The sequence below is a fragment of the Artibeus jamaicensis genome, unplaced genomic scaffold (genome assembly GCF_021234435.1).
Source record: "Artibeus jamaicensis isolate MK-2021 breed Jamaican fruit bat unplaced genomic scaffold, CSHL_Jam_final contig_76, whole genome shotgun sequence".
NCBI classification, from domain to species: domain Eukaryota; kingdom Metazoa; phylum Chordata; class Mammalia; order Chiroptera; family Phyllostomidae; genus Artibeus; species Artibeus jamaicensis.
The window spans coordinates 14078929-14098632 of record NW_026521954.1 but is presented as its reverse complement, the minus strand read 5'-3'; positions in this window follow the sequence as shown (position 1 = coordinate 14098632).

Sequence of the window (19704 nt, the reverse complement as noted above, 5' to 3'; positions counted from 1 at the left end):
GGGGAAATAGTATGCTCTTTGTAAGGATGAAATATCAGATGTGCAAAGTACCCGGGAGAGGGTGTGTTCCCTCTCGGGGGAATCAGTGGATCAGACACATTCACTAACAGGGGCCTCCCATTCCTCTCTGTCAAACCATGACTCAGATCAAGACTCCATTTTTAGTATGTGTATCCCCATAGTCTAAAACCCTTTAAATGAAAAGCATTGTAAATAACTTGTAGGAGATCTTTAAATAATTCTTTATGGTTTACAGGAAAAAATATCTATAGAGGCATAAAATATTCAGGGTATCAAGTATACACTGTAATAATTGTGTATGATCACTGCTAATACAGTTCAATCTAAATTGCAGTCTCATATTTGACATAATTATATATAACTAAACACTAATAAAAACTGCTGCCTTATATTTCAAATTAATAATTACAGTAGTAAACATTAACAACATGTCAGATATAAGATGGTGATTTGTTCTGAAGTGTATTAGAGATCATTTTACTGTACGATAATTTTAATTAAAGTTGGGTAGTGAGAGCACACACAGCAGCCTACAGCTCCAAGTGCATTATGGGAACCAACTGGTCTTCTGCAGCCCTGGCTCTGACTCCCATTATCCAAGTTCGGGAAATGCACTGTTCCTTCTCCGACTGGCAAATGGTGAACACAGTTTTCCCTGCAGAAGCACTGTTATCACGAGGTTTGCAACCATTCTCCCAGGGTTTAAATCCTTATTCCATTACTTCTTGGCCACGTGAACTTGGCTCACAGTAACTTCTCTGTGCCTGTTTTCTTGTCTTTGCAACAGAAAACCTGGTAGTCCCTACCTCCCCCAGAGGATGCTAACAGCAGCTGAGTAAGATCATACTTGCCCTAGCACTGGGAATACAGTGCCTTCCATACATATCAATGGTTGTTATTGTCATTTTGCATTAAGAGAAAGCTGATCAATCATTTTGCCAAACTTTTAAGACCATGGTCTTAATAAGAGTAACCAAATACCCTATTTAAAGCAGAAATGTGGTGAATGTTAGCTTCTATCTCTCAAGGCACTTTATTCTTCACAATTCAGTTTCTGCTTTCTCCTCTCCTCTCGTGTTTGCTCCGTTTCTCACTTGCTCAGTGTTGAGAGTCAAGAAAAAGACCCTGCTCTTTATATTTTGACCTCTCAGGAATGTCTGGCTTTGTTTGGCTCATCCTTTTTTGGCTTCTATCTCCAGGTTGGCTTTGACTGTGGCCTCTAAACATAGTCCAGCACACACTGCATGCTCCATTAACAGTAACACTACAGAGACACTGAGAAATGCCAATCCCACAGGGAGTCTAGGAGCCACGAGACTCCCACCTCCACCCACCTTACAACTTACCTGGTCCCCAGGCCCTAATTTAGGGTTTTAATGCCCCTCTTCCCACCCTCTCCCTTACCTACCCCCAAAAGTGAAATTTGTTATTCTAACATAAAAAAACATTTGTATACTCAGTCACCTATTTCTGCCCCCTTTTAAAGATCTCTGGATTCATCTGACATGAAAAATAAATTTAAAAGATCTCTGGTCTTGCACCGCCTTTTCGGGGCTCTCCCAGCCCCACGATCTCCTTGCATTTACATGGTCTCCCGCAAAGTGGGGAAGAGCTCCCAGCATTATGATAAAGCACCTTCCCTGCCTACATTTTCGAACTGTTTCAGGTAAAATATCGAGGGGAACAGACTGGACTGCTAATTAGAGAACTGTCTGAAACCACCATGCACCACATTTCCATCGGTGCAATAAGCAAAGATTCTTCATTAAAATCACTGTCCTCTGTAAGGGAAAGCTGTTTCAAATGCAATGGATCTAATTCACAGGAGTGACCATGCAGACTCAGGTACAGTATTCATTATTAACTTAAAAAGTATGCCAAATCAATTAAAAACCATTTTAAAGGGAAGGAATAAAATTTAGTTCTACCTAACTGCAGCTCGGCTCTAATTTATCTTCCAGCCACTTTCAAGGGATTTGACTTGATTCTTCATCTAACATTCATCAGAAAGGGCAATTCTCGGGGAAATGACAATGGCATTTCTTGCATCTTTTAATGCAAATGTTCCCATTCTTCAGAAACAGAGAGCAGCTTCTCCAATAAAGACTCCCTTCAAGGTGCAAAGTGAAGAGCTCCAGGGACCTGCTTGAGAAGAATAAAACATTGCATTGCAGAAGCTGCTCTCACTTAAAACGCAGCCTGCATCCTTATGACAAATTGTATTCCAAATATAGGTTAGTTACAACATGTTTGTTATAAGGCGAGGCATATGAATTCCTGCCCCGTCTTTCTTTACAAACATGTCAAGACTTGTGAACCTTTAATGAAATGCAGCATTTTAGAGGCAGCAGGAAGCTACAAAAGAAGCCATAAACACGAAGATCTTTGCCTAGCCTTGGGACCTTCTTTACACTGGTGACAGTTTCCCATTATCAGAGATACCAAGTCCTCTGAACCAAGCAGGCACCAGAGGTCATTGAGACAACCACTCATCAGCGTACGGATGAACAGACTGAGAGAGAACAAGGTTTTTCCAATGTGTCAGGGCCGGTGAGGGGCAGAGACGGCCAGTCCCAGGTCTGGCCTGACCACTAGTGCCACATGGCTGACTGGGCTCTAAAATAGACTTTGCCCTGTTGGGGAATCTCTGTAAGTCCCACGGGGCACCAAACTTCTGGCATTCAGATTAAAGTTCCATTAACCTGGGAAGGGAGCTTATCCTAAGAGGGATATTTTTAATGCTACAGAAGTTAGTTGGATTAGTTTTACATTTGGCATTTTATGCACCAAGGTACAGGAGTACAGTTCCTCTCATTTGGTAACTCATGTTCTCCCTTTTAAGTAAAGCACCACTCACCACTGTTCACTGGTACCCAGAGCCTCCTACCCAATCCCTCCCCAGAATGGGACTTTCTAAGAGACCAGAACAACAGCGGCTTGCCCTGGTCTGGGTTTAAAGCAGGAGTCAGCCAATCTTTTCTGCAGAAGGCCAGGGAGGAACTATTTCAGGCTTTCCAGGCCATTTTGTCTCTGTCTGAACGACTCAACCCTGTGGTGTGCAAGGAGCCACGGACAATACGTAAACCAACGACCACGGCCGGGTTGTGGAAACTGTATTTATCCACGTCGAAATTGAATTTCATACAAATCCCATGTGTCACTCTTTTTTTCATTTTTACTCAACCATTTTAAAATGCAAAAGCCAATCTCAGTTCATAAGCCATCCCAATGCAGGCAGTGGGACAGATCTGCACCCTCTCCCCACTACCCTGCAGGTTGCCACCCCCTGCTCAGGGTTAGGACAGCACTCACTGCAAAGAAAACTTCCTCTTGCTACCCAGATGCTGTCTTTAAACCTTGCTGTCAGCACTCACCTGGCTCAGCCACACTCCCTAATAAATGTGCTTGCTTTTCCATGGGCGTGCATCAGGCATTACTTCAGTGAGTTAATATCTGACTTGCTAGCGACTTCAGGAACCACACAGTGTTCCTGGGTGGGTATGTCCTTCTTGGTGTGAAATGTAACTGAAAGCACTAACGTGGTCGCCCAGAAACAGTTGTGAGTTTACGTCATTACACAACTCAGATTAAAAAATTTTTTTCATCCATTAAACAGTTGATATATGTTTTACTGCTGGATTTTTAGCCTTCATACATAAATACTGCTTTAATTTGGGGAAGGAATATTTTAGCTTTGCACATGGCCAATATTAGCACCAACGAGTCAATTGTGAAATCATTATCAATCTTTTGTCTGTACAATGAAGTAAGCAGGAGCGCTCCATTTAAACACCTTTACACACAGCCCAGCTCTACCAGCATGAGCATATTACAAAAACCAATTTTCTTACATCAACTTCTATCTACTTCTAATTCTGTAGCATAGCTCTGGGGAGTTGCTACAAGGTCTGTGTAAACTGAAAATCTAAATAACATTATGACGCCTATTACAGAACTAATTTATAATCTAATACCCCAGTCGAATTTAATATCCTATTTATTTATTCAAGCAAAATATCTGGAAAAAATATGTCACATCATAATGTAGTTGTTATGAAAATGGAAAAATAAAACAGAACTTCACAGACGGCATGATAATTGCTAGGGGCAGGTATAAGCAAGAATTCCAGAGCCCCTCACACGAAGGAGAGATGGGGCCCTTTAATAAATAGAGTTTTGGCTTTATAACGCAATTATTGTCAAATTTAGTATTTTACATCAAATTCACAACTTTAAAATGTGATTCCTATTAACGTTATCTGCTCAGAGCTACTGCAGCGTAAAACTGGTGGCCAACAGATGCCACCTCATCAACTGCCTATGACAACTCCATTCTCATCCCGGATGGAAGGACTGAGTTTACGGCAGCATTTATAAGCCTGCATTGCCAATCCAAATGTGCAAGTGATGAGCATATATATACTATATACTGGCTAATGGAAAAAAACTATAGAGATGCTTCTCAGAATACTAAGTTTCATACTGATTTCCTTATCGTAAAATAAAAGGAAGGAAGGAGGGAAATAGAAGAAGGAGAGGAGAGTGGGGAGGAAGAGAGGCAGAAAAAAAGAGGGGAGAAAGGAAGAATGGAAGAAAGGAGTGCAGGAAGACATTATGGCATTGAAATAAGAAAAGCTACAGAAAGCATAAATGCAAACACGTTGCGAGGTGACAGCAGCATCCTACTGCTGGACGCCCCCGGCCATCCAGGAAGCAGAAATGAGTTGATGGAAGTGGAGTGTGGCTGGGAGTACATTTACAGGAGAATTCCCAAGACTCGGAAAAAAATGTAGCAGCACCTGAATTCCTCCAGTAAATAGGAAAATGTCTACCGCTCACTTTTTCTTGAGAGAGAAGCCATGTCTGTAGTTAAGATAGCAGCCCAAAGTCATGCTCACTCCAGGTCCTGAAGTACACATGCAAACAGGGGCACACACACACACACATCACACCCATGTATACCCATGCTCACAGCAGTGACTTTCAGTCCCCACAGAAAAAGAAGGATAAGCAGCTGTCCATATTGCAAGATCTCAAACATTGAGGTCTTTGAGTTCTACGTCAACCCACATGTCTAGAGTACAAACCCTAATCTAGACCTCGTGTGTGTGTGCGCGTTTGTGTGTTTGACTTTTTATTTTTAGAGAGAGGGGAGAGAGAGGGAGAGAAAAATCAATGTGTGGTTGCCTTTTACTCACCCCCTTACTGGGGACCTGGCCTGCAACCCAAGCATGTGCCGTGACTGGGAATCAAACCAGCAGCTCTTTGGTTCACAGGCTAGTGCTCAACCCACTGAGCCACCCTAGCCAGGGCTAGATCTCATGTGTTTTTAATAAGTTCCCCAAGTTACTCTGATGTATCTCTAAGTGTAGGCACCAGTAGCCTCTGTGATTATATTTTAAAGGCATCTAGGAAGAGCTTTTTGGTCCAGAAATTATTTTAACACTGTTCTCTCAATACCCAAGAATCACATAATTAGCAATTCATTCTCTTGCCTTTTAAAGGTTTTCTGGTTTCCAAGGGTACTAAAATGAACTCAGACATACCTAGGGGAAGGGATAGCTTAAGTCCTCATGCTAGCAGATACTAAAGCCCTGCAGAAATCCAATGAGGTGCCCCCAAATGGAATGGGCAAGAATCTGATCCATAAAAGGAAGCTATCAAGACGCAGGAGTGGGCGCAGTCCTGCACATGTAAACACACACGGGTCAGGTGAGCACGTCCAACTTCTGCACACAGTGCGTGGGTAGCAGGGTCGGGCATCCCAGCTCACCTAGTTCTGCTGAGTAGAGTCAGACATGGAGAGGATTTCACATTCCGGTCCCTAATGCATTCCAGAATGTACTTAGCTCCAAATGCGTAGTCCTTCGTGGGTGTACACTTTCAAAACCAGCCAGACACACAGAGACTTTGGTATGAATGCACACTCTCTCCTGACAGATGGGCCTCTTCTCATGGTTTGCCTTCTGCAAATACAGAGCCGGACCCCCCCTATTTCCTGAGCATCTCTCCGCAGGAAGATTCTGTCCCACTCTCCCCGCCAGTGTCAGCTCAGTTGGGACGCTTGGGGACGATGAAGGCCAGCTCTTCCCTGACCCATTATCCCGGTTCGTTGTGCAAAGTGTACACACGAGACAGAAACCCGGCTCGGCCTCTACTGACTACGACCCATAAATCTGGCCACTCGTAGAAAGGCCCCATGAAATACAATCCAGGGACGTAAATCTCCCTAAGAGAGATGAAATCTGATGGGAAATAAAAATTCCCTCATTTCATTTATTCCCTTGTTTAAAAGACTGACTTTCCCATCAGCTGTAAACACTACCATGAGATTGGCAGGAGGAGAGGGACAAAAAGTGGGTTTGGGGTCAGATAGACAGGACAGCGAATGCTCCCGGCAACACTCACTCACTAGCTGTGTCACCAGAGAGTGACTTACGTCTCTGAGCTTCAGTCTGTCACCTCTAAAGTGAGCATGATGAGCTCCCTTGCATGGTCGCTGTGTTAATATACCGTAATGCACCAAACATACATTAGGAGCAGCACACCCCTACCCATAAATTCTTTTTAATAAAAAGAGAGATCATAATTAGCTACCCCCCCAAAAAAATCCATACGAGTTGAAGCAACAACCTATAAGATATTTTCATTCATTCACCTGATATTTATTGAGCACCAACTATATGCTGGGCCTTCTCTAGGTGCTAGGAATTGTCTCAGCTTGACCTCTAATTTTAAAAGGTTACAGTGCTAACACTTAAGGTGACACCCAAGAAAAAACGGTGGTGGGGAATAAATCAGACATTTTTTGCAGAAATCCATACACTGCACACAGGTTTTGTCCTCAGTGACCTTCACGGACAGTGAAGTGTGTCCGTCCTCTCAGACGCCTCGGAGACATCCAGCCCGGCTCCTCCCCTGGGTTCCCTTAGCTCCCAGATGAAGCTCAGTCCTTGAGGTCCCACACCGTGTTGCCACTTTGATTTAACAAACTGACAAGCCCCTAGACTGAGAGCTTTGTAAGGCAAGAGACAAAGTCATGGTCATCTTCCCCTTCCCTCCCTCACCAGAAGAGTGAGCACACAGACTCGTCCAGTGGCCCCTCTGGGACTCTGCTCGCAGAACAGAAAGCCTCACCGTGGACACCCCCCCAGGTCGCTCCTAGTGACCAGAAAGTCTCTCCCTGAGCTTAAGCAGTTGAGTTCCAGATATATTTTCCCAGAGCAAAATATGACAAACAGAAACTGTTCCAAGAACAAAAAGAACAGCGCACAAGACTGAGAAAAACTTTGGTTGGCGTTAGCACTGCCACGTTGCCTAGCCAGCAGAATTGGCCGCTGCCTTTCCCATCTGATCTTTGCAGCATGCCAACTCCAAGCTCCTGTGATCTGACCGTGTGGCCATGCTCCACGCTCTTCCAATGTGCTTCAACGACAAAATGGTCTTCAGCTTGAGTGAGCCAACAGACTGCCAGTTTCCCTTTTCTCCCTAAAATATATGGTGCAGCTGACCAAGAAGCCTTGAACTGACCCATTGTTGGGCAATGTTTAAATCACTAAAGCAAGTTTTAGTGATTTCCCAGGAATCTTGAGAAAGAAAAACTTTGAATCTAGTGAGTGGTCCTTGTACAACCCTATTCTTGGGTCACAGGGAGAGAAGTCTGGAACTGGAGAAAGGGAACAGGGAAGTGTTCAGATGATGCAGAAGGAAAAAACAGGAAGAGAGAAAAAAATTCCTCTATCTTTCCCTGGCTGGTGTAGCTCAGTGGATTGAGCACGGGCCTGTGAACCAGGGGGTCACTGGTTCGATTCCCAGTCAGGGCACATGCCTGGGTTGCAGGCCAGGTCCCCGGTGGGGGACACATGAGAGGCAACCACACACTGATGTTTCTCTTCCACTCTTTCTCCTTCCCTTATCCTCTCTCTAAAAATAAATAAATATTTTTTTTAATTCTTCTATCTTGAATCCTGTATAGTTAGGCCAAGCATTTGTTATTGTTGTGTCTAGCTCTCTAAACCAAAACAAAAAGGCAAATCAAACAAAAAACCCACCAGCCAGAACCAAGCACACTCTCGGCCTTGACTCACTCATGGTCTCCTCAGTCCCCGCTCCTGCCCCAGATGGCAATGCTCCAGACACCCACTGCCCCCGAAGCACTGCGACCTCCTCCGCTGTCCCTCTGTGAGGGTGGCTGGCAGCTCCCGGTCTCAGCTGCCATGGGGCTATCTTCACCTCCCCCTCTCTGTCTCTCTGCACCCCATCGAAATGGCACATTGTTAGAAACGTGCTCAGGATGTGTGATTTGGGGCAAATAGTTGCTGGAGTTCCCATATGCTTAAGGTACATAACTGGGCCACTGAGAAAAAGGAATTTAAGCATTCTAGAAAACAGCAGGAGAGCAAATTGGCCTTTCCCTCCCAGAGCTATTATTAGAGAAGTCCAGCCCAATTCAACCAGAAAGCCAATCGCTACCCCATCCCCTGGCTCTTCCCCCACCCGCCTCCCCCCCTAACAATGCCCCCCACATCATGCCCCCTTTCAAATAGGACTGCACTAATGCCTTTCAGCCAGACACGGGTCTCATCTTTGATGGTAGCCACTGGCTTGCAGAGATCAGTGGAAGCATCCCTTCTCACACAGCCACTTAATGGCCCAAAGTTTCATTTCACATAATACCAAGAACTCCCGGAATGTGGCGTTACACTTGATTTGTACTCGTGGAACTTGGCAACCTGCTAGCTCTTCTTTCTGTGTACCTGCTGAAGTCGCAGCTGCTGCCTAAACTTTGTAAATAAATGCTAAACAAATGCCAAATAAAGAAACCAACTTCCCAGGAGGCAGAAGGGGCAGGAGATCACAGTTTTTGTTCTCAGAAATATGCCGTGACCTGCTTCGAAGCTGCATCCTGGTGGCTTTGGTGTGTCTCAGTTCTCCTGTGTCTTGAACACTCTTTCACTGGAGGGGGTTGGGGAGAACAAGGAGTAAGAGTGTGGGAAGGAGAAGGAAGGGGAGAGAGGGAGGGAGGGAAAGAGGAAGGAAGGAAGGGAGGAAGGGAGGGAGGAAGGGAGGGAGGGAGGGAGGGAGGGAGGGAGGGAGGGAGGGAGGGAGGGAGGGAGGGAGGGAGAGAGGGAGGGAGAGAATGGAAAAGGGAAAGAAGAAAGAAGGGAAATAAAACCTTTTCTATTATTTTTCCTCCAACTAATAAGTAGAATATATTGGCTGGGAAGATAATACATAGCTTTATTATTTCTTATAGTATATGTTTCTATGGAAATTAGAAATGTGGGGGGTCAGTTTTTTCAAAGGGCTTAATCTCCAAGTGTACAATGAAGTTAATGAGGAAGCAAGTTTCCTTGTACTTGATCCTCAGCTTCTCAGGCCTGTATCCATTGCATACATGAAGACATCGCTGGGTGGGCCCCTTTATTGCTCTTGGCCCTTTGGCATCCTGGGATTTGTTTCTCTCAACAGCAACTCCTTGCTGAAGGATTATGGAGTTAATCACTCAACAGACTCTGGCATGTTTCGGTCTGTGTTCTCCTGGGCACAGGTAATGTACAACTGAATCAACCAACCAAAGATGGAGATGCCCAGCATTTGTCATCATGGGTAAAAATTGACTTTATACGTGGGCTGTCAGGCAGCTACCTCTATTTCCTTGCCTATCTCAAAGGATACATCCATCCCATATGCAAGATGAGGAACTAGAAGGAGGTATGGGCTGTCATAGGGACTAGATGTGACAAACAGCTCATCTCTGCCTTTCAGATTCTGGCTCCCAGTGACTCAAGCCCAGTAAATTCAGTAACAACGATGGTACTTCTAGCTTTTATCTATTAATACCAGGCTCTGAGCTCTAGCACTTGATGTATCTTGTCTTCTCCCAATAAACCTGGAAATCCATGAAGAGCAAAGATCTCATCTCTGTGGTTTTCTCCTTTTGTTTCCCTTTTGGTTTGCCATTGTTGCTACCATATAATGATGGCTAACACTTACATAGCACTGACTAGGGACCAGGCACTGTTCTAAGGGCTGTCCATAAAGAAACTCATCAAATGCTCACAACAACCCTGTGAGGCAGATACTATTATTGTCCCCACTATTTAGTAGATACAAAAACTGAGGCTCAGAGGCCTTAGGAAACTTGTCCAAGGAGTGGTGCAACCAGCCTTCAAACACAGATATTCTGTTTCCAAAACCTATGCTTTTAACTTTTCTGCTATTGTGGGGTGTTTATTGTACCAATAAACATTTTTAGTGAATGAAGACGCTCATGTAAATATTACAACAACCTCCAGAGGGAAAGATGATTATCCTTATTTACAAGTCAGGAACCCAAGACTCAAAGTGGCCCATTAACTTGCCCAAGGTCGCACAGCTCGGTGTACAGAATGAGGACTCAGCTCAGGCCTTTTGGACATGGAGGTGCATGATCCTGAGACAACTGTGGTACTTTAAACCATAGGACCACGCAACTCCCTGCTCAGGGCTTCCATTCAGGGCACCATGTCCCCCACCTTATCAATAACAGCATCTATCTTTGCACACAAAGAAACTTGTTTACAGTAAAGCAGACATATCTCTTTAGAAGTCTGCATGTGTCTTTTTTGTTCTCCCCAATAAGCTGTATAACAACAGAAAGGCTGGTATTTTAGATGACAAGTGAGAAGTGGGTCAGGCAGCCCTGATTTCAAAGGAGCCTGTTCACCAGAGCTTGTCACTGAGGAGGACCTTGTCTGTGTGGTTAATTCTGTAACGAATGTCCCTGCCTCGGGCTCTGGGCATTGCTTACTCAGTAGTGGAAACTGTTGATCCCAAGGAATTTGGAGCAGAGAGGGACGTTGATGGAACTCAAGGACGCCGCCCCCCTCTCGTCCTGGCACAGTGAGTCAGCAAGGTCTTCCTCGGCTGCGGAGGACTCTTCCCTTTCCCCGGCATCTGCTCCCACTGCTCGCTCCTAAATGACTGTTCTTCCCTTTGATTATTTTTCTTCCATACTCACCTGTCACCCAACTTTTCATTTTTTAAAAAGTTTTAAAAATGTATTACTCCTGAAGCGAGAACCCGAGAATGAGCAGGCGATTAACAGAATCATTTGACTGACCTTCAGGAGACCCAAAGGTGGGTGATTGATGAAACGGCTACGGGTTTAAGCAGCAGGTCAGCTTCAATAATACGGCTGCTACTTCCCGTGGTCCTTACAGACCAACTCACTCATTGGCCTTCACTTCTCCTTTGCAGCAATGTGAAAGCCAAGACATATGACTGACTCCGCCACAAGTCACCCTCCTGTGCTGCTCGTTATGTAGTGACAAAGACAGGGTGCTGGTACTGGAGCCAAAATAATGGCACTCCAACACCAGATGTAATTGTTCTCACCCACTGAGTTTCCCTGGTAGTGACGTTCCCGCGAATCCAAGCCAGCCTCCCTCTGGGGTCCTGCTCTGGAGAGTCTACCTGGAGAGAATCCCCATGGCACCACCAGCCAGCCTGTTGCTGCTTCCCCTTCCTTGTGCTTAAAACGAGGGTCATAAAACCAACCTCCCTACCCTCAGATATTTGAAACATTCAAGTTCTCCTTCTAGCTGCTAGCATTTGAACTTGAAAGAGGGAACAAAAGAAGGAAAAAGACTTCATTAAATTTTTCCACACCAACTTCTCATGGTCAGTAATAGATACCTCTCATCAACATTGAAGAACACACTTCAGATTTTGTCTGAAAAGTAACCCAATAATTAGAAAATAATAATCACAATAATAAAGACTGAAGGGCCATTGCATCCCTTTGACTCCTCAAAAGGTTTCCTATGAAGTCAGGGCAGTGGAGTGGTTAGGAGCAGGGGCTGGAGACCTACTACTAAGGTTATACCCTAGTTCTTTCTCAGACCGGTGTGGGACCTTGGGCAAATGACTTAGGCTTACCCTCTCTCAGCTCTGTACACAGAATAGACATAATGATGCCAAGTTCTTAAGGTTGCTATGAGGAGTAAATGCATCAATGCCCATAAAGGGTTAGAACAGGTCTGGGCATGTGATACATGCTTATATAATCACTGTATATTATGACTAATGTTAATCCAATTTTATAGATGAGGATACTGAGGCTTTGGGAGATTAATTAAATGACATGCTGAAGGTTATGACTATGGAGCAGAAGCATGGGGAATTGAACCAAGCTGTCTAACTCCCAAGGCCAATTCTTAAGTACTCTATTAGTTTCTTGCTGGGGTCAGTTTTTAGCTGTAAGTCTCTGAACTAACAGTCTTCTTGAGCCTTTGAAATCAGCTGAAGTTGGAAATTTTGAAGAGGAAAAGGCTCCACAAGGGCGTCCCAAAGCCATAGTAAGAACATATCTACAGAGGGCCAGCAGGAAAGAGGTTCCCCAAAGTGCTACCAGCTTGGGGACAGCTCAGCTCCATTGCCTCCAACCCTTTACCAAATGAATGAACCCTTCCAGTCTATCGCTGCCTTGAGGCAGGCTGTGAGGCACAGTGTTCATTCCTTAGAAAGGGAAGAAAAAAGTATCAAGTCCTCCATTGAGACAAAGAGGTCATCACTTGGTGTTGTACGAAGACTTGTTCTAATGGAACTTGGCCTTTGTAAAGTTGGCCTTGAGCAGAGGAGGAAGTGCTGGTTGCCTAAATAGGGTGATTTAAGAGGCTATGGAAAGACATAGCTTCCTCAAAAAAATGTTTATCCACTGACATCCTGCTATTCATGATTTATACTTTTGTACTTAGCTTGTACCCATTTGGTCTTCCTCTTTCAAAACGCAAGTATGTCTCTGATGGGTGAAAAATTAAATTCCCATCCCCACCGGTGGCTGTGTTCCTCAGATGCCTTCCCCACATGGCCCAATACGCAGGCACGTTGATGTCTTCAGGGAGGAATGAGGAGTGAGAGGGTGACAGGGGACTCTGAAAAAACCAAACCTCAAGAATATACCAAATAGAAGCAACTTGACTGGACTTTCCATGAGAGAGACAGAAACAGGGTACGTATGTGTCCTATGTCGGGTGCTTTCATGAACTACAGATTGTAGCAGTGAGCCTCAGAGAATTTAAATGATTTGCCCACGATCACACAGTCAATTAGGGGCAGAGTTGAGATTTGGACATTTTTGTCTCCGAATCCCATGCTCTTACCTCCAAACCCTCTGCCTCTCCGTATTATACTACCAGCTCATACACTCAGATAGCACCATGGGTCTCTATCAGTAACCATGACTTTGTGCTCAGCCATCCCTTTGCAGCTCATTCTGTTCACAAACTCTTCCCCCTCCTGTGTATTTCTCATCTCCTCGCCACTTCCAATGCAGTCATGAGGATAAAATACGTGATTTTGTTTCTCTCCATAATTTTTCTTCCAGAAGGCTATGGTCACAGTCCGAAGCAGCAGGGGTTGCACTGAAGCTTAAGGAAAAGCAAAACTATTAAAGCACAGTCCATCCCTCTTCAACAACTCTGCCCTGGCTTTCATGGAAACAATGCTCCCCATTACGGCAGCAGTCCCCCGAGATCCATCCAGCAGCCCAGAGCAAAATACCTGAACCAATCCGGGCCTTCTCTCCCTCCTTACTGATTCCCCGCATGCAAGCCTATCTCAGTGGGAAAATATCTGCTACAAAAAGAGAAGGAATAAATGGGACCTATAATTGCCTGAGCAGTCAGTGCCCAGAGACCTGGAGTCTTGGACTTGGGATATGGCTATTGCCACTACAGGAAATCTGCCCAAAGCTACAGGCTTGTACTCCCAGGGGAAAAGGTATAGATTGTCTGCTTTGCAGCCTTGCTTGCAGCCTTGCTCCTCTTTCTTTCCATCTTTCTTTCTTCTCTCTTTTTTTTCTGATAGAAGTCACTTACCTGCATAGAGGTCAAAATGCCTAATACAGGAGTCAGCAAAAGTAGGTTTACAGTTGCATTGTGACATCCTTTTGAGTCTATAAAGGTACTGCAATAAGCATAAACTGCATGTCTTTTTCCATATAAAAAACTGTAAACCTACTTTGGCCCCCTGCCTTGTATTTACTTTCCCAATCCACTCTAATCTAGGAGATTGGTATGTCTTAACCACAACCACAGGAGTGTGAGGGGAAAGTCCTGTAGGTACCTCCTGCAAGAAGTTTTCAGCCCTCATAAAAACATGCCCCAGAAGCCACATGCCTTCTTGCTTTTGGGTTGGAACACATGATGCTTAGTGCAGCCATCCTGTGGTTGATCACAAAGGGAAAGCCCAAGGACCAGCCGCTGCACAGAGATGGCTGAGTGAAGTCACAGAGGGAACCTGGGCCTGGACGGCACAGCTGAACCTCTGATCCAGTATCATAGCCTCCTATTCGCTACCTATTGCTGTGTAACAAACTACTCCAAAGTTAAGCAGATTAAAACAACATTATTTCACAGCTTCCGGAGATCAGGAATCTGAGAGTGATGTAGGGGAGTCATTCTGACTTAGGGTCTTCCACAAGGCAACAATCAAGGCACTGAACAGGGCTGCAGTAATCTTAAGGCTCAACTGTGGAAGGATCTACCTCCCAACTCACTCATGTGGCAGTTGGCAGGCCTCAGAGGACTGTCACACAGGCCACTCCAAAGGGCTGTCTCACAGCACAACGGATGGGCTTCCCCCAGAGCAGGCAATACAAGAGAGACCAAGGGAGAACACCCAACATGGAAGCCACAGCCTTTTTTATAACCTGATATCAGAAGTGACACCCTATTACTTGCTACTATATTCTAGTCTTTTAATGCAGGGGTTCTCAACCTTGACAGCCTTGACATTTCGGGTTGGGCAATTCTTTGCTATGAGGCTGTGAACTGTAAGATGTTCAGCAGCACACTTGACCTTTACATACTAGATGCCACCACCCCCAACTGTAACAAAAAGAAAAGTGACCACACACTGTTCAATGTCCCCTATGGGACAATCACCCCCAGTGGAGTGACTACATCTAGCCCATTCCAGGGGAGAGGATTACACAAAGGCATGAAAGCCAAAAAGCAGGGACCACTAGGAGCTATCTCTGAGCCTGCGTTTCCTATCTGGCTTTATAAGACGATCAACTTCTTTAATGTTGAAGCCATTTACAGTTGGTCTTTCGGTTATGTGAAGTCATGATCTCCCTAACTGAAACAAAGGGACTAGCCACTTATTTTACCTAGTAACATAACTGTTACTTTTCCTGCCTTTCAAGAGTGCTGAGTAAGAAGTCAAGCAAAGCACCATGCTTTCCAATGAAGTGACTCAGCCCTTGTATTCTGGGAAAGCACCAATATCTCCCATTTCAGACCAATAATATACGCAGCAACCTCTCCCCTCCCCCATGACACATACACACAGTTTGTAAAGCAAAGACATCAACTGCCTGCATCTTGTGCCTTTGCACTGAATAAAGACACAAAATACAGAATACAAAGGGCAGCAATTTAAAAAGCCTACCCCTTCAAAAAAAAAAAAAAAGAATGACCAGTTACATTTTTCAAGCATGTAGTAAATGTCCCTTGTTCACAAAATACTGCTGGCCTGCCTTGGTGTGTAGTTGACATCCAGAAGACTTAAGAGTTGATGGTCTAGCAAAGGAGAATGACAAGCAACTGCTCCTGGAGCACCTTCTCTCATATTTGTGCCTCCTCACCACACACCCCCCCCCCAACCTCTTCAGGGCACCCTCCACATTAAACATTCTTGAGAGATCTAGCAAATCCTGGATTCTTCTTCAACCCACCCCAGTTCTCTGGCAAACCTACTGTTATGCCCCAAACCCAAACCATAGGAGCCCATTCAGTTTACCAAGAACACTTTCATTCTCCAGATCCTTCAGGAGCTGACCACTCTGTACTGCCTGCCAGGGGCAAAGACCTCCCCACTGCCTTACAGTGACCCCCAGCTGGGCTTCTCACCACCCGGGCTTTCAACACCTGGTCCTCAGGAAAGACCATATGGTGATTTTTGTTCCAAAACTAAGGATCTTTTTATTGGCCTAACTCATCCCTCCACAGAGCTCCCTCAGGAGATTACGAAGTCTGTAACAGGCATCCAAAACCAATTATCAACTAAGGGGCAACAGTCCCAGGAATAACTATGGAGTTCAAGATGAAAGGCTCAAAATGAGAGCTATTTCCAACACAAACATCTCTTCGAATGGTAGAAATAAACCTTGGGGGGAAATAGCATTATGGTAAAATGTGTTTTATGACACCGTAATGATTAATGGCATTTCACACTAATAACGTTGACAGGAAGAGGATACGAAAGACTAACGAAAGTGCAAATACAAATTTTCTTTTAATATCACCAGCATTTGTCTACAACAGTGAGACATGTGCCAACAGGACAAGAGGAACAGCTATTTTAAAAGTCCAAAATAAGTAAATAAGCAGCAGTAGACATCCACAATACAACCAACTGAATAGTAAGTCTTATTTGATAAATTCCCCAAAGAGACTAGTACAAATAGCCTTCCCTCTTTGCAGTCCCCAATCTGGTCTGCTGACCAAGACTGGTACCTGGATAACACAGAATCTTATTGTACGAAGAAAAAGTTGTCTGAAGCAAGAGTCCCACTTGTCCCTTACTTTTCTCCATTTCAGCAAATCCACACCACACATCTCCTTTCTTACCCTTCCCTGCACTCAAGAACTGAGTCCTTCCATCAATACTGGCCCCTCCACCAATGCTCTCCATCCCATCTCCTCCAGCCACCTGGGCCTTTCCTTTTCTTTATCTGGCCAACAGCTTATTCTTTCTTCTGCACTCCCCCCCCCCAGGAACTTGTCTCCATGTAGAACAGAACTATCACGTAGTCATTTGTATTAACCACTGTTGTATTTCACTTCCTTCTCTCTCAAACCCCTGATGTGAATGGTCTATGTTCATTTTCTCAGAAGACATTGCCTCAATCTAGAGGAATTTGATATCGGGCACCTACTGTACTACTTGGGGAGACTGACCACTGGGAAGTCATCAGTAGTATCTTTTTTCTAGCCAAATCTGGAGGTCTTTTCTCATTTCTTATTCAACTTAACTTCCCAGAGCACTTGACACTGATGGCTGCTACCAACTGCTCCTGATTTTTCTCCCACTCTCTGACTTTCTTGATCATGTCTCCATCATCCCTCCCAGCTTCATTGGTCAATATCCTGCAAAACTCGATCTTAAGCCATCCCCCCTTGTTAGCCTCCCTGTACCTCTATTTCCTCATCTATAAAATAGAGATTTTCACAGTATCCATCTCAGCGAGTCATTTATGATATAAATAACATAAATCATCCGCATAAAGTACTGAGCATGTTGCTGTCCCAAAGTCAGTGTGATTTATGATCATGATGGCTTTGCACACCCATTTCAGGCTCAAACTTAGAACAAAAGCTCTAGGAGAGCAGGGACTTTGTTTTGTTCACGCCCATGTCTCTGGTTCATGGAATCATGCCTGCACAAGGGAGACCCCCCAAAATTATATTTTGAACCAAAGAAAACAAAAAACATTTATTTAATGACTCAAGGCTGGGAATTCCAAAATACAGCCCCTTCTTTCTGACTCCATTTGATTTTGATTTTAAGAGCCATTTCATAGGACATTAAAGTCACAGTCTGCCTGACATTTAATGCAGTGTCTCTTTTCTTACTGATTCCTGTTTGCAAAGTGCTCATTTTTATTAATCTGAAACAACCATTTTCACCACATGCCACAGACAAAATCTGGGGTCACACTTTACTCTCTGCCTCCCATGCTACGCCCCTGCTCTCATGTGTCCCATCCATCCCTCCTCTCTGCTGTCCCTTTAATCTGGGTCTTTATCCCACTTTCTGCCTCACAGATCATCACTGTGGCCTCCTAAGTGGTTTTCCAATTTCAATCTCCCTAAAGTATTCCACCCAATTGCCAGATGAATCCCCTGGAAATGGACGCCCGGCATCATTCTTCTGTTTAAGTTTGCTCCTTCACTTCTTATAACAAGTTCAAATCCCTGAGCCTCACAAAACTACCTAGTTAAAACTCTCTCTCTCACATACACACAGTATCTCTTAAGGACACAGTAAATAAACTTCTTCCCACCATTTCACAGACCTTGGCTTTGTAGTGGACAAGAGATCACGTGCAGCCATTCTACGTTAATGCATGTACCACGCAAGTGTTAAAAAGTATTCCTTGAATTTGAACTAGGACGGCGTTATACACTAAACAACAGCCGTGGCTACCACTCACTTATTTGGGCCCTTGCTTCCAGCCTAGCATGATGCTAAGCCCCACATACACCTTCCAGAATCGCATTTAATCTCACAAAAACCCTAGGAGATAAACAGTTGATCCTCAACTATGAGAATCCTGACGCTCAGAGAATGAACTAAACACAAAGCTACAGAAGCAGCCACTTTCATCCCAAGTCCTGATGATCCCAAGGTCTGAACATTTAAGCTAAACTCCGAGGGCAGGGTGCCTGGGGGGAGACCAGCAGGCATGAGGAATAAATTAATTAAAAGAAAAGGAGCAGGAAGAAAGCAGTAAGTCAGAGAGAAACATCTGGCACAGAATCAGTAAAGAGTGGAAGAACTGCAGAGAGAATTCACTGGAGAATGTGAGAAACAAACACATAAGTGAATTTGAAGGGAAAACGGCTAGACCAGCTGGAAGAAAACAGCCAGGACTCCCGTGGACGCAGAACAGGAAGGGTTATCACTTTGGATGTCGGCAGCAGCAAGCACAGAAAACTGGGGACAGGAGCCTTGCTTCCACAGAGACAGAAAGAAGTGGGTGAAGAAAAAGAAGGAGAAGGCAGGGAGACAGGCCCAAAGGAGGATGCGAGGCTGAGAGAGTGGACGGGTCCATTGCCTCCCTGCTCTGGGGGCTTTGTCCTACAACCGTGGCCTCTCCCCTCACCCCCTCCTACAGACAAACTCCAGGAAAACACATGGAGATCTCCAGTTACAAAATAGCCACTCAACAAAGGTGTCCTGCACTGAAGGAGAGAAGTGTTAGGATTTGCTTTGAATGGCCTGATTCTGTCCATTCTGGTTACTTTTGAGAAAGGAGGGGCTTTGAAGAGATAAGAGATGGGGACTGCTCTCCACAAGTCTATGGAAAATGTCAGTTACAAATAAGCAGGTGGTCAAGCCGTTCCATCCCCCGGAATGCCCTTTCCCAGAGAAACTTCCGAAATGTCACCCTGTCATACCTGCCTTGCTTCCCTACCAAGGTATGCTATTCCCACCCCACCTCCCAGGTGCCTGTGTTCCTCCAGCCTCCTCATCCCTTCAAGACCCAACTTTTCCTCAAGGCCTACATCAAGAATGAGAGTTGTCCTCCAATCTCATTCCCACGTACCTTCCCCTCGCTGTGAATTCTAGTGTAGCAAGTCACCCTAAATTGTTTTTCTGATTGTTAAGGGTGCAAATGCCTTCTTTTTTGTACTTAAATCCAGATCTTGCAGTATAGAAATAATATTTTTTCTATTTCTTTCCTTATGCATTTTCTTAGAGAAGGCCTAGACTAAAACTGAGGCCACTTCTGTGGAGTGAATGAGAAGGTAGATAAATATATAAATGTATAAAACTTTTAGAATGTGCCTTGGCAGGTAGAAAGCCTATATAACTGTTAGTTATTATTATTACTGTGTTAATAGCTATAGCTCCTTGCCTGGCACATAGTTGATGCTCAGAAAATATGACTTGGGAGACGCTTCAATG